This window comes from Akebia trifoliata, chromosome 8, assembly GCF_017979445.1.
Source record: "Akebia trifoliata isolate Shusen 1 chromosome 8, ASM1797944v1, whole genome shotgun sequence".
Lineage (NCBI taxonomy): Eukaryota > Viridiplantae > Streptophyta > Magnoliopsida > Ranunculales > Lardizabalaceae > Akebia > Akebia trifoliata.
Window position 1 is genome coordinate 7,773,930 of NC_141382.1, and position 14,129 is coordinate 7,788,058.

At 33.2% G+C, this 14,129-nt stretch overlaps 3 long non-coding RNA genes across 4 annotated transcripts; 2 read left to right on the forward strand and 1 right to left on the reverse strand.

Annotated features, from left to right (window-relative positions):
- Nucleotides 1–1,984: 1,984 nt before the first annotated feature.
- On the forward strand, nt 1,985–6,316 carry LOC147395864 (uncharacterized). Of its 2 annotated transcripts, none has more exons than XR_015180240.1 (3): nt 1,985–2,640; nt 3,904–4,715; nt 4,805–6,316. It is a non-coding gene; the product is annotated as an uncharacterized LOC147395864 (long non-coding RNA). The 2 variants fall into 2 exon arrangements; XR_015180241.1 differs by having other exon boundaries at nt 2,193–2,640; nt 3,904–4,268; nt 4,569–6,316.
- Nucleotides 6,317–7,584: 1,268 nt separating this feature from the next.
- On the forward strand, nt 7,585–10,339 carry LOC147395865 (uncharacterized). The gene is made up of 4 exons (XR_015180979.1): nt 7,585–8,064; nt 9,251–9,331; nt 9,418–9,706; nt 9,802–10,339. It is a non-coding gene; the product is annotated as an uncharacterized LOC147395865 (long non-coding RNA).
- A 497-nt stretch (nt 10,340–10,836) lies between these two features.
- On the reverse strand, nt 10,837–13,889 carry LOC147395866 (uncharacterized). Its single transcript, XR_015180981.1, has 3 exons — nt 13,547–13,889; nt 11,640–11,688; nt 10,837–11,529 (listed from the first exon to the last, which is right to left on the reverse strand). It is a non-coding gene; the product is annotated as an uncharacterized LOC147395866 (long non-coding RNA).
- Between the last annotated feature and the right edge of the window lie 240 nt (nt 13,890–14,129).

Genomic DNA, 14,129 nt, shown 5'->3' on the forward strand with positions numbered 1-14,129 from the left:
ATGACCCATGAGGCTAAACATTAAGTAACCTTGTTGAATTCATCTTTTATTATTTAGTAGATAGTAGATATATATTTATTTGCTAACACTATAATCTAATTGATTGGGCTTCAAGTTTTGTTTAAGCTAAACTCTAATTTAATTATGTTAGTCAGGATCCTAGTTAGACAAATTCATTTGGACACACCATGTGGAAGAAACTGGCTATTGCCTGTTTTTCCCTTCATATAGCAACCCTAGAGTGTGAGTTAGACTAGGCGGTAACTATGTACCCCTGAAAGGTGTTGGGTTATTCAAAGTCTTAATCCAAGCCCATTTAACTATTATTCGGTAGATACCATAAAAATTGATCGAAGCTTATGTTGAATACAATATCCTTAAGACAAAAATAATTTAATTTTAAAAATACTAATTATTTTTGTTTTGAGTTTTATTTAATTTTTATTGCAGTATTGGATTGTTTTCATATATTTTTTTTCTCGTGCTCACAATTTATTTTTATTATTTAATTCACATACACGAAATTCCTAATTTTCAAAGAGAATATCAACCCCACTAAGTTGAAGATGGGTCACAATGACAAAGTCTTAAGGCGGGGCCTAGCCGGGATGGGCTGAAAGTCGATCATTATTAAGCCCTAACCCCACTCAAACTTAACATAGTGAAAATTTATGAACCTATCCCCTACTTTGTGAGCTTAAGTTTAAGGCCCTAGCCCTTGTTTTCTGTACGGACCAGCCTAAGTTTGTGGCCCATTGGGTCTAAATTATAGTTCTAACTATAGGCAATAGCAATGTTTTGAGTATCATAAGTCATCAACATGTCCCACGTAATGTCAACTTGGTTAGGGGTGTCAATGGGTACCCATTTAACCGAAACTAAACCGGAATTGGAATCGAAAACCCTGGTTCCAGATCTCTTTTTTTTATTAGAGCCGATTATAGCCGGGTCTAAAATGGAACCGAACCAATCGGAACCGGAACCATTAGGTTCTAAAATAAATGGAATCGGAACCGAACTGCGGGTACTTAGAACCAATTTATTTAATTATGTCATTTATTTCCATATTATAGAAGAATTAAAGTATTTTTTTATTTCAAATAAATGCATGTTATATACAATTCTTCAATTTTTCGAATAAATTATCGATTGAAGCTTAAAATGAGTTATTTTTCTAAAAAGTTATTACTTTTAACAAAGATAAATTTTTGTAACTTTTGAAAAAAAATCATTAATTATAACTAAGTTAATGATTTTGTTGATAATATATTAATTTTTTGAAGGAAAATTTTTGTTATAATGATTTGAAATACTTTTTATCTCATTCGATTCTTGAGAACCAGAACCGATGGGTACCTGTGATTTTTGACAGTTCCAGTTCCGGTTCCATTTATTTGAAACCGAACTCGGAACTGACAAGAATTGGAACCGAATTAATATAAATGGTTATGGTTCTAAGTTCCTTAGGAATCGAACCGGAACCGACCCATTGATACTCCTAATCCCAACTATTTAAACAAAAAATCCAATGGCTGAGATTTATGAGTATCTTAATAACATAAATCTTGGAGATACTTATCCCGAGGTTAAATCTCAATCATTGGATTTTGCATTTAAAGGGTTGAGATCATGTGATTTTTTCATTAGCCATTCTTAGGAGTCAAGGAATCCTGGCCCTTCTATAATTAGGGTCCAACTAGCTACACATCACCTAGTATTGGTTGCACTCCATTACTTAAAAAAAAAATTATTTGCACTCCATTACTTAAAAAAAAAGATAATCATTTGCACTCCATTAATACGATTACTCTCTAAAACAACAAGTTACAATTTAAGAGGAATCATAGCACCAAAGCTTCATAAACTTTAGATTCAGTTTTCAAAGCTTTATGATCTACAAGTAGGGTAAAAATATGCAACAGCTCGGCGAACGATGGGTTCTTTATCTTTATTATTGGCATAAATTCTCTTAATGGGGTGTAAGTGTAACATGTAGGGATAGACACTACGTCATATTGCGGTTATTGCGACGGTAGAAATGCGCTAAAAACGACTGCTAAAGGCTGTCGTTAATTGCGACAATTTTTGGCTGTCGTTTAAACGTCGTTTCATATAATAAGTAAAAGTTGGGGTGCCGATAGTCATTCTAACAAATTTTTTCAGACAGAAGCTCGACTTCCGCCATTGTCGAATTCTCTTCTCTTACTCTCACTCTCTACTCGTCTCTGTCTCTCCTCTCACTCTCACTCTCACTCTCATTCTCACTCGACTGCTCTTCTCTTTCGCTCTCTCTCTCTCTCTCTCTCTCTCTCCTTGAATCTCGCTCTTCTCGAATCTCTTTTTTTAAATCTCTCTTCTCGAATCAACTCTTTAAGTTTTGATCAAGTGTTTCTCTCTCTCACACACTTAGAATCGATTAATTTTTTTCATTTTGGAAAGTAAATCAATTGGATTTGTTTTTGGAAAGAAATTGATCGAAAGATCTTCTCTCGATCTCTTACTTACAGAATCTGTGATTTTGAAGATGCAATCAGATTTTGATTTACAAGTTTTAGGGCATAATCGATCGGCGTTTGATCGTAAGTTTTAAGACTTTGTTCGATTTCCCTCCCTTTGCTTGGTTTGTGATCGAATCTTCAGGTATGTTAAAGTTTTTTATTGAATTTAAGATTTTCCTTAATTAATTTAGGGTTTCAAATACTTTGTAGTTTGCATTCAACATTTTAGATTATTCTTGTCTGATTTTGAAGGTTTTCCTTCATATTGTCTTTCCTTCAAATTAATGTGCACTAACTGTTTGTATAAATTCCTAAGAGAATCAAATCCATTACACGTACGCTATGCGTTGAAATTTCATAATAGAACATCTCCATAATTAACATGATCTATCTGTTTGTATCTTTTTCTTCCATTTTTGTGGATTTTCCTGAATTGGTCACACCCGTGGTTTTGTTTTTAACTTTGAATCATATTTAAGTGATTTGGGATCAAATAAAATAGAAGATAAATCTGAAAAAAAAAAAAACTATCCCTATTGATAAATAATTAGTCAGTTTTTTCTGTTGAACCCAATAAACAATCTAAGGTAGTCCCAACCTACTTGCATCAAATCAACTCTATCATCTGTAATTAAACTATTCTTAATTTAACAAGTATAATAATGATTTTCAAGCAACCAAAACAGAATACATCGCTAAACACTTGCTATTTACAGATTTCTTCCTTTATCAATGGATGCTAGTCCCTTATATTGAATAACATTGGTGCATCAAGCCAGTATACTTAATTTTATTGGACCAAAAGATAACTATAACACATTTCTCATAAGAAAATCATCTAATAACCCATGATCCAAAGCTACACTTAAGAATCAACTCCTCATTAGGCTCTAATGACATAACATAACTGCCCCATAATGAAATGAATATAAAGTGGTTTTAAGGAACATTTTCAAGAAGTAAACATAACAAGAGAAACCTACTTCCAAAAGTTAACTACTAGTACAAAACCTGATGGGAGCACCTCTTTGGAATGTGTAAGAGCTTGTGTTGTTTCTGATTATTGTGGGTCGACATGGTTGTTTAAGAGCTTGTGTTGTTTCTCATTAAAGTTAATTTTATGTTTTTTGGACCTTTCAATTGGAGGCCTTAGGCAAGCATCTAGATTATCTTAAGGTGGAGCTGGCCTTGCTAAAGAATCATATGCTTCCTATCTATATGTAGATGACTCTGTAATTGTTAACAATTACTGATTAGGATTTTTTTAATGTATGTCAGACTTTGGCAAATAAGCATCCACAGCCCTTTGCTTTTGTCAAATCTCCAGATCATCTCTTTACCTCTAAGAAATCTTAAAGTGTTTGTTTCCTCTAAAATTGTTGTTTTTTGGTTTACATTTCTTCAGGCATCATCAACATGGAAGATGGCAAGCTCGAATCAGTGGTGGCTCCCTTGGGGACCCAGCTGCCACTTATGATATTGCAGACAACATTGGTCAGATGATGAGACTGTTATTCCGGAACATGGTTGACAGTGTGCTAGTTATTACAACTTGAAAAAGTCTTAAAAACTTGTTCATCATTCACCCTATCTTGAACTGTTGTCTTCTTTTCAAATTACTCCTCTAAATTTCAAGAAATTTGAGAGTGATTCAACAGGACCCACAGAGCATGCAAGAAATACAACCCTCGTCACAAATGCCACATGAGTCACAGGGTGACCAATAGAATAATGTAACGAGTGAGGCTCCTACTTGATAATATTGAACTTGTAAGACAAACCATTTAAAACTTGTTTTTGATAATTTATAAGTTGGTGTTGCGTTTTAGAATGAATTCAAATGAGCATTGACAAATTTCTTGGTTTTCTTTCTAAAACCTTACCTTCTTCCTCTCTCATCTATTTCTTATCTTCTTTTTTGATAATCATTTGTTAGCTATCATTTGGTAACAAAGTAATCTCATCTTTATTGCTCTCATTTCTGTCCACCATGAAGCTGATATAAAGGGGTCTATTTGGGCTAGAGTCTGAACCATGAGGATTTGTTCATTTGAATGTGTGTGAGATCAGGTTAGCAAGGCACTCATTGCAGAATTTATAATAGCTCAGAGGAGAGAGAAACCATTTAAAGGATTGGGATTAGAACACATGAATTATCCTTGCCCTATTGTTCCAGCTCTACTCACAAGCTCTATCCTCAGGACTACCCATTTCCAAGTAAAATTTTTTTGGATCTGTTAGACTTCTTTTTTTTTATTTTATCAAGCATGCCCAGTTAGTTTTATCTTACTATATGTCTTCATTAGACTGCAATACTCTACTTGAGAGAATGAGATTTGTTGACACGTTTTGCCGTTGAAGTAACAAGACATCAAGAACTGGGGCAAAGCAAAGAGTGTGCATTCATCCTGCTTTTCTGAATCACACATTGATTCTTTCTCTCATATATGTAATTATTGTTATAATGTTGAGATAATAATTGAGCCAAACCAATGTTTGATTGGTGTGTCATAATCTTTAATTGGAGAGAAATAATTTAAGAAATTGGGGTGTAATAAGTAAAAGATGGGGTGCCAATAGAAACACTCTTATTTAAGGCAAATATTTATTGAACTGTTCTTCTTGCCAAAATGATGCACATGGCTTTGTTTTAGCAGATCTGATGATATAATCTTCTTGTTTGATGAATAGTTCCTGAACACAGCATTATTCTCTCTTTAACCCTTGAACATTCTTCTTCAGTAATGTTCATTGATTTACTTTTTGTTTGGTAGAAATGTTCAATTCTTTAATACTTGATTGTTGTAATGTTTACAAGGTCGTCTCTTCTTGTTTCAATTCTTTTTATTTTTATATGTGTGTGAAGATAGTTACAGATATTCTCCATTTACATGAACATATTGATTGACACTCGAACAAGACTACATGAACACAAGCTAAGGTGCGTTCATATTATTGTTAATTAGCAAGAATGTAATTCAGGTTGTTCATATTTTGCTTCTTTTATCATCATTGCTGGATTGCATGGGATTGTCAACATTTTATACTCTGATGATGTGCAAATGTATTTTAGTGGATGAGAATGACAATGTTATTGGGTATGATTCTAAATACAACTGTAAGTGAGAATTTTTCATACTGGAAAGATCAGTTTGACCATTTAGACCACTTTTATCATTATCATCATCATTATAATTTTACCTGTATTGTAAAAATTAATGGGTACTTGTACCCAATGTTTAGAAAATCGAAATCTAAGGTAAACTTGGTCATTTCTCAGTTGAATTCAATTGTTTGCTTTTCAAATATTAGTGATCACGTGATTATGTGGAGAAGAGGTGCAAGTTACTCATTTATGAAGAAAGTCTAATTTGAGTTAAATAAGGTCCAGATGAAATCGAAAAGATTACCTCTAATAGATTGTATATCTGTTTATTTCAGAATTATTCTTTGTGATTTTTAGTTTGAACTGAATTTGAGTATTGATTTGAAACAAGAGTGGGAGATCATTAATGATTTTTAGTTAGATTTATGAAAGTTGAAGACGAGGGGCATTTGGGTCTTTTCATATTGTTAGTTGGGGTCTAAGTCATCAATGTCAAAACATAGAGGTATCTCCAATATTCAGCAACATGTGAAGGGGGTAGGTGTAAAATATATATATTTTTAAAATATCCTATAGCGACGGTCTCCGACCGTCGCTATGTCCCTATTTTATTGTCGTTTTTTTCCAACTCTTTGACAGTTATTTTTTTCCGACTGTCTTAGACAGTCGTTTTTAAAAAATACTCATTTTAAAACAACTCTTTTTGCAACTGTAGGGGCAGTTTTTTTTTTTTTTTTTTTTATAAAAACGATTGGATAGTCGTTTTGGCGCATTATGACATAGTGAGAATAGGAATTTTAAGATAAAAGTCAAAAGTACGTATCTTTTTTATTATGTTATAGGGCAATCGGTACAAGGTGATGTGCAACCACTCAACCCCTAATAACTCTTTTACAAAATTTGAATGTTGATTCTATCTTTTCTTTTACTAATATTATGTGGTGTATCAATGTATATCTTATTACAATATATAATGTTCTAGTAGTATTATATTAATAAGTATGATGTTGTTGTGGCTGGTTCATAGTAAATAGTTGATTGGAAGAAGATGATTCTATCAGACGAGAAGATGATTTTGTTGATTGTCTTTGTCGTTTTCATTTTCTTTGATCCAATGATTTTGTTGATTGTTTTTGTCGTTTCCATTTTCTATCAGGCTCCCAGTTATACAAATTCATTTGGACACACCATGTGGAAGGAAACTGGCTATTGCTATGTGAGATACTCAATTATTGTCTGTTTTTCCCTCCACATAGTACGCCTAGAGAGTGAGTTAGACTGGGCGGCGATTATGGCCCCGTGAAAGGTGTGGGTTACTCTAAATCTTAATCCAAGCCCATCTAACTTGGGTTGGGCTTCAAATTCTCAACAAAAGCCCAACTCTTATATATATATATATAGGGTCAGGTTCAAAGGACAACCATTTCTACACACATATAGACAACGTGTTTTGTATTATATGGGCAAAAATGTTTGGAATGGACTGATTTTTTGTGAGGATGATCTCTGTGATGAGGGGATCATCCTGGCAAAAAATCATCCCATTCCAAAACTTGTAACCCCATCAAAATTGATTTGCAAAAATTGGACGGTCTATAATTTTTCAACAAAAATTGGACGGTCTAGAAGTTTCATAATGAGCTGATTTTTGGCAAGGATGATCTCCTCATCACAGAGATCATCCTCACAAAAAATCAGTCCATTCCAAACATTTTTGCCCATATAAGACAAAACACGTTGTCTATATGTGTGTAGAAATGGTTGTCCTTTGAACCTGACCCATATATATATATATATATATATAGGGAAGGGATCAATAGACAAAATCTGGGACAAAGATCCATACAAATCGCATCGATCGTTGGATCGTGATAGATCTAACGGCGTAGATCTATTTAACAGATTAAATAACCCACGTGTGTATAGTTTCACTCAAAAGTTTTAATAATTATAAACACCTCCCTGACCCAAATAATTTCAGATTTCTCTCCTCTCCTCTCTCTTCTCTCTTCTCTCCTCCTTCGTATTGCCTTCTCTAACTCAAACCCTAACGCCTAAAACGATTGGTATCTCAGATTTCTCTCCTCCCTTTTCTCTTCTCTCTTCTCCTCATTTTCCCTCAAACCCTAATCCTCTTCGTCTCTATTGCGACGACGACGACTCTGACACAGTTTCAAAACCCTTCTCTCTTATCTCTTCTGTCTTCTCCTTCGTTTCAGATTCTCTAACTCAAACCCTACTCTTCTCCTTCGTTTCAGATTTCTTTCTTCTCTCTTCTCCTCGTTTTACCTTAAATCCTAACTCTCTTCCTCTCTATTGCGGCGACGACAACGAACTACCGCTCCTCTGCGACAATCTAACCTCAACGACAACGGTGGACAAGATCTACTCTCCTCAACAAGATCCTAACTACAATAACAACAAGAATCAAACAAAGTAATATATTTCTTCTCTTTTCAGGTTCGATTTCTTACCAGATTTTAGGGTTTACGCTTTCATCATCTGAAAATTTTCTTATTTTTATTCTAGAGATAATTGATTTAAGAACTAGGGTTTCATGAACATTAGTTTGTTCTAATTTCATTTTTCCAAGGTAATGGATCTAATTTGGATGGAAATTTGATTGAATGAGTATACTAAATGGGATATTTATATACTCGATTATTTTTATTGATATCTAATAATCAAATCGTCGATTGCTTGGATGTTTACATCATTTTGAACTTTGTTCTAATTATTGGATTGCTAAATGAAGAAAATATAAAAGGTGCAAAAGTAGATACTTGTCAATTTTTTTTTTCTTCACGAAGTTAGTGGTTAATTTTCTTAAGGAGGGTCGCTTTTATTTGAGATAAAAATAAAATATATAAATTTGCAATGAATGCTGTATTTTGTACACTAGCCATACATCCTTTACAATATGTCCATATGGAATCCTATTGGTAATTGAATCTTGAATGCTGCTTTGGCACATGGATTATAATTGTTTGAAGTTTGTATGATGAGCTTATTTCCACATACCAAAATAGTGAATGAATACGTCTCTTTTATGAGTTTACATCCAATTGGGGTTTATTTTATGAGTTTGAGATCCCATATGATGTCACGTTCCTATAGATAGGTTAGGTGTCTATGTGGCAAATTTGATTAGGAGATAAATACATTGGGTTGTGTGAACGGCTTGATTAGGAGTCCAAGGTGTTTTAAACACCAATGCATAGACTGTTTCATCAATGGAATGTTGCTTGACACAGTTGATTAATTGGTTGATGCTCTTTGTCACAGCCACAAGATCATAGTTCCAAGGCTGCTCACAAAAATAAAAAAATAAAAAAATAAAACAAATTATATGTTAATAAAAATGAATGGGTAAATGGAAAGTGATCGTAATTGTAATTGTGTAAATTTAAGAGCTGCAACACTTCTGGAATTATTATGTTTTGCCAGTTTTTTGTTGGATTCTGATATCTGCGTGCCAATTAGTCATCCCACTGCATTCTCAAATCATATTTCCTTTTAGGGAATACTTATTATTGTTGAAATCTGGTGATATTGAAATTTGATTAATTAAGTGGGTAAAGGGGTAGTTCATTTTTTTTTTTTCTATTGATACCGTGTTTGATGCATCTCAAACTATATGATTCAGATCATGACTTGCAGACCTTGATCAGATCTTTATATCAATTTGCCAGTGCCAGATCTATGTAAATTGGATAACATGCTTCTTGTAAGATTCATCAACTGTATCTCTTTGTCTATTGTTTCTAGATGTAGGTGGCCATCTAGCAATAGAACTGACTTGTACATCTGCAGGAAATACTAGACAACTTTAACAACATGGAGTTCTGGTTTGTAGACCAAGGTCTTAGCCCCAGATTCCGATGGTTCGGCCTCCTTCCATAGAGCTCTTCAATGTCAACAGGAGAAATGGTAGCTACCTGTACCTTGTGTCCCTCCTGGTGGTCTCCTGAGAATTTGAAGAAGCGATTGCAGCACAAACGTGAATGTGCAAACCAAATCCTTAAAGCTGCCATGGCTATCAACAGTGTTGCTTTAGCTGAAATGGAAGTTCCTGAATCATACTTAGAAGGGCCTTCCAAAGGTATGTATATAATTAATTGTTCATAATCAATTGGTTCTGCTTTTTTTATGAGATTAAAGAAACCTAAGAATTTGTTGTTTTGATATTGGTTTCAGAATGGAAGAGCCGGCTTGGGGGATGTGATACACCGCTATATTACGTCAGATCAATTTTCTCCCAAATGCCTTCTTGATTGCATTGATTTGTCCTCTGAGCACCAGGCTTTAGAGATCGCCAACCGTGTTGAGGCCTCAATGTTTGTGTGGTGTCGTAGAACAAACAACAAACCCCCTGATGTGACAATTAAGCTTGATGATTTCTTATTTTTCAACTCCTTTTCTAATGTGTCACCTGATATGACAATAAGAAATCGTTGTTTCATTTCTTTGTAACTCAAGAAATTGATTTCTTATTTTTCAACTCCTTTTCTAATGTGTCACCTGATATGACAATAAGAAATCGTTGTTTCATTTCTTTGTAACTCAAGAAATTGATTTCTTATTTTTCAACTCCTTTTCTACTGTGTCACCTGATATGACAATAAGAAATCGTTGTTTCATTTTCTTTGTAACTCAAGAAATTGAAAGGCTGGGTGAACAATAAATTGAAAAGAATGAAGTGACAATTAAGCTTTGAAGCATTTTCTTACCATTATTTTGATGTTAAATGGTGTATATGCCGCAATGTGTTTCTAAGATATGTAGTTATTTTTTCTATCATGTATGTTAGGCACCTTGATATTTGATTCAACAATATCCAACTGTAATTAATTTTTAATTTGTTTCACTCAATCCAACTGGCGTGAAGGAGCAAGAATTATGAATTCTAATGCTCTATTAAAAAGATCTTAATTGACATTCTCGGTGATCTTTGGAATAATAATTGAATATGAATGTTTGGTGATAATTGCCGGATAGACCCTTACCAAAACAAGTCGAGGTTTTAATTTTATTTGTTTTCATTCGTTATCTACATCATACACTACAAACAAGGTGAGTGAAAATGGATTTTTAGTTAGAATCATAATTGATTTCTAAATGTACAAGTACTTGACCTTTGAGAACATTGAGCTCTCTAACTAACAATCAGAAAGGCAACTGATCTCATTGAAAAGTCTGTACATGGTTTTGGGGGAAGTAGATCTCGAGAGATCTTTTTTTTTTGGCTAAAAAAAAAAAGATGAATCCATTAAAGGTTATTTATTAATTATTGTTCAAAGGGGAGCTAAACCTCATGACCCACCTCTTGGTAATAATAAATTTTTTTCTATTTAATGATTTTAAAGTTACTTCCATCATGTTCTTCTTTGTTGATAAAGAAACCCAATCATTTGTTAACAGATCACACCAAAAGTTGATAGAAATAAAATTTAAACAGAAATACAGTTAAAATAACCAAATTCAAGAATATATTAAAATTGATTAGTATATCAAACTTCTTCATTGTAAATGGGTTTTTGTATTGGCACAATTCCATAACTAGGTTTCACCACAACAGAACCGATGCACTAACAAAACCCATAACCACCACTATAAAATTGACAAGCATTCCACACAATATACAAAATACATAGCAATGAGTAAATATTAACCCCAAACGCAACTGCGTACATTAAGACCTTGTATTATACTTCTTGGTTGATTTAAGGTTTTAAAGAATTAATAATCAAAAGAGTATAGTAAGGCCCAAGAGAGTGACAATATCTCAAATGAAAGTGGACAATGCAGTCCACCCCGTTGCTGTTAATAGCTTCCCATGATCCACCAATTATGCAGACTCCACCAATTCTCTACTTACCACGCTAATGATAACCTTCATGGATTATAACTAGCACATTTCTTTCCCTACACACAATAGCATCAAGATGTTTTAAATACATGGATGTGATGCAATAAAAAATTATTCAGGCTAAGTTTATAAATTTTCAGATCTATAATTTAAGAAAATTATCAACCTCTTAAGGCAAACACTTCTTTTTCCCCAACTTCTTCACCCTCTTCAACCTATAAGATAAAATGAAATTAGCCCTCTTAAATTGAAACATAACTTGTATCTCTAATACACACCAAAAATATACATAATAATAAATGATAAAAAAACATACGTAATAATAATCAAAGATCACTCAAATCAAAGTTACGCCACCTTTTATTAGTGATTTTGCCCATTTTTAGATTTTACTAGGCAAATTTGTTCCTTCAATAGGTAAACAACTAATTGATAAGCTCTAGCAAATCATTAGAGTTTCCACTAGATATTTGATAAACATTTATACCCTCAATTGGAGAAAGTCTTCTAAATTTAAAGGCAGAGTATTTGTAGGAAAAAAAATCCAACCCCATGTCAACTTAGTACCTTCATAGGGATGTCAATGGATCGATTCCAATTCAAAATCCTAAGATACCTAAAAAATTATAATTCTATAGAAATTTCGGCAATATCTCCTCTTAAAAATGGATATATGAAATTTTCCTAATAAGAAAATAGCAAAATTGGTAATTAGTGTCTTTAGGCAATGAACCAAGATTGAGAATAACTAGAAAAGTTTCAAATTCCATATTTGGGAAGTTGAATCACAAATGGATAGGATGAAAAGATCAAATCCACAACATATACAACCCACATTTCTCAAAATTCTATAAAATAAATGAAAGAGTTCTGGACTCTAGAGTAGTGTCTCTATTATCTACTTCAACGTGGTGCGACTAGTCCAGTTGAAGAAGGTTTCTCTCTTACTTGTCAAAAAAAAAAAAAAAGGTTTCTCTTGTGCGGTGACTTCAAAAAGATTTCCTCAAACTTTCCAAATACATGAATGAGACTTTGTCAGATAAAATATAATGCTCATCTGATCTTTGCCCTATCTTCTTAAGATGAAGATTTGGCAGAAACAACATTTAAATGAAGAAATAACCAATATCTTCATATTAGGAACCAAAATGTCATTACTCATGAATCCAACGTGCAATTAAGTGGGAAAGTCCAAAAAATTTATGTTGGGACCATTTATCAAGATGCAAGTTATTCATTCTTGAGCCGCCCAATAGTGTAAATGTAGAGATTCAAAAGCCTAAATATTAACCTGAAGAGCTATAAAACAAGTAGAAATTCACAAATACACTTAAACCAAATGAGAACCTGTATTAATCAAAACTCTTACAGAAAATATAAATAAATTAAACAAAATGGCAAATGAACATTTATCCAACCTCGATGTTTGGATTTCTATATGTGTACTATAAAATGAAATTAGAAGAATTAATATTTATGTGAAGAAGCTATCAAAAAGAAGAAAAATTAAACCATAAATAACCATGACAGCCCAAACATCAACTCTTTGAAAGACTCACATTCTACATAAAAATTGAAACAAAACCACGATGGAAAATGTGGAATTATCAAGTAATTTTTTTAAATATTGTATTTTATTAAATTTTTACATCTACTCTTCTAAAGGTGAAGCTTTGAACACTAGAAACTTGTACATGAACAACCATTGATCAAAAACCATAAAATTAATAGAAACCCAGAAGGGAAATGAGCATTTATCTGACTAAAATGATCTAAATTTTTCGAATTTATCTTTCTTAAGAAGATTTATCATTATCGAATCTCATGTTCTAGAGTTGGAGTTCTAACATAGACATCGATTCTCACAGAACCCAATAGTTATCAATAATAAAAAAAAATTAAAAATTAAAAATCCTGTTCTGGAGTTGGAGTTTTGACATAGACATCTATTCACCTTTATCTGATTAGGATGCTTTTGATTCTCAAAATTCCTATTCTACAGTTGAATCGAATGAAAAAATGGAGAAAACATGAACATTTTGAATTAAAAATGAAAAGGGCAAAAGAACTAACCTTCGAAGGTAAAAATGAGCGTCGAAATGGGTGCGTAGGATAAGAAACCGATGTTGCAAATACCCTCAATCTGAGGTGAAGCCATCTTCGTCTTCGTCGTTGAGTGGAGAAGACAATCACTCAAAAGTTTGGGGTTAGGGCTTATAGAAGAGAAGAGAAGAAACCCAAATAGAAATCAGAGTCGTCGTCGTCGCAATAGAGACGAAGAGGATTAGGGTTTGAGAGAAAATGAGGAGAAGAGAGAAGAGAAAAGGGAGGAGAGAAATATGAGATTCCAATCGTTTTAGGCGTTAGGGTTTGAGTTAGAGAAGGCAATACGAAGGAGGAGAGAAGAGAGAAGAGACTGAAATTATTTGGGTCAGGGAGGTGTTTATAATTATTAAAACTTTTGAGTGAAACTATACACACGTGGGTTATTTAATCTGTTAAATAGATCTACGCCGTTAGATCTATCACGATCCAACGATCGATGCGATTTGTATGGATCTTTGTCCCAAATTTTGTCTATTGATCCCTTCCCATATATATATATATATATATATATATATGGGTCCCGTTCAGCACCCTAAGCTTTACCACACAC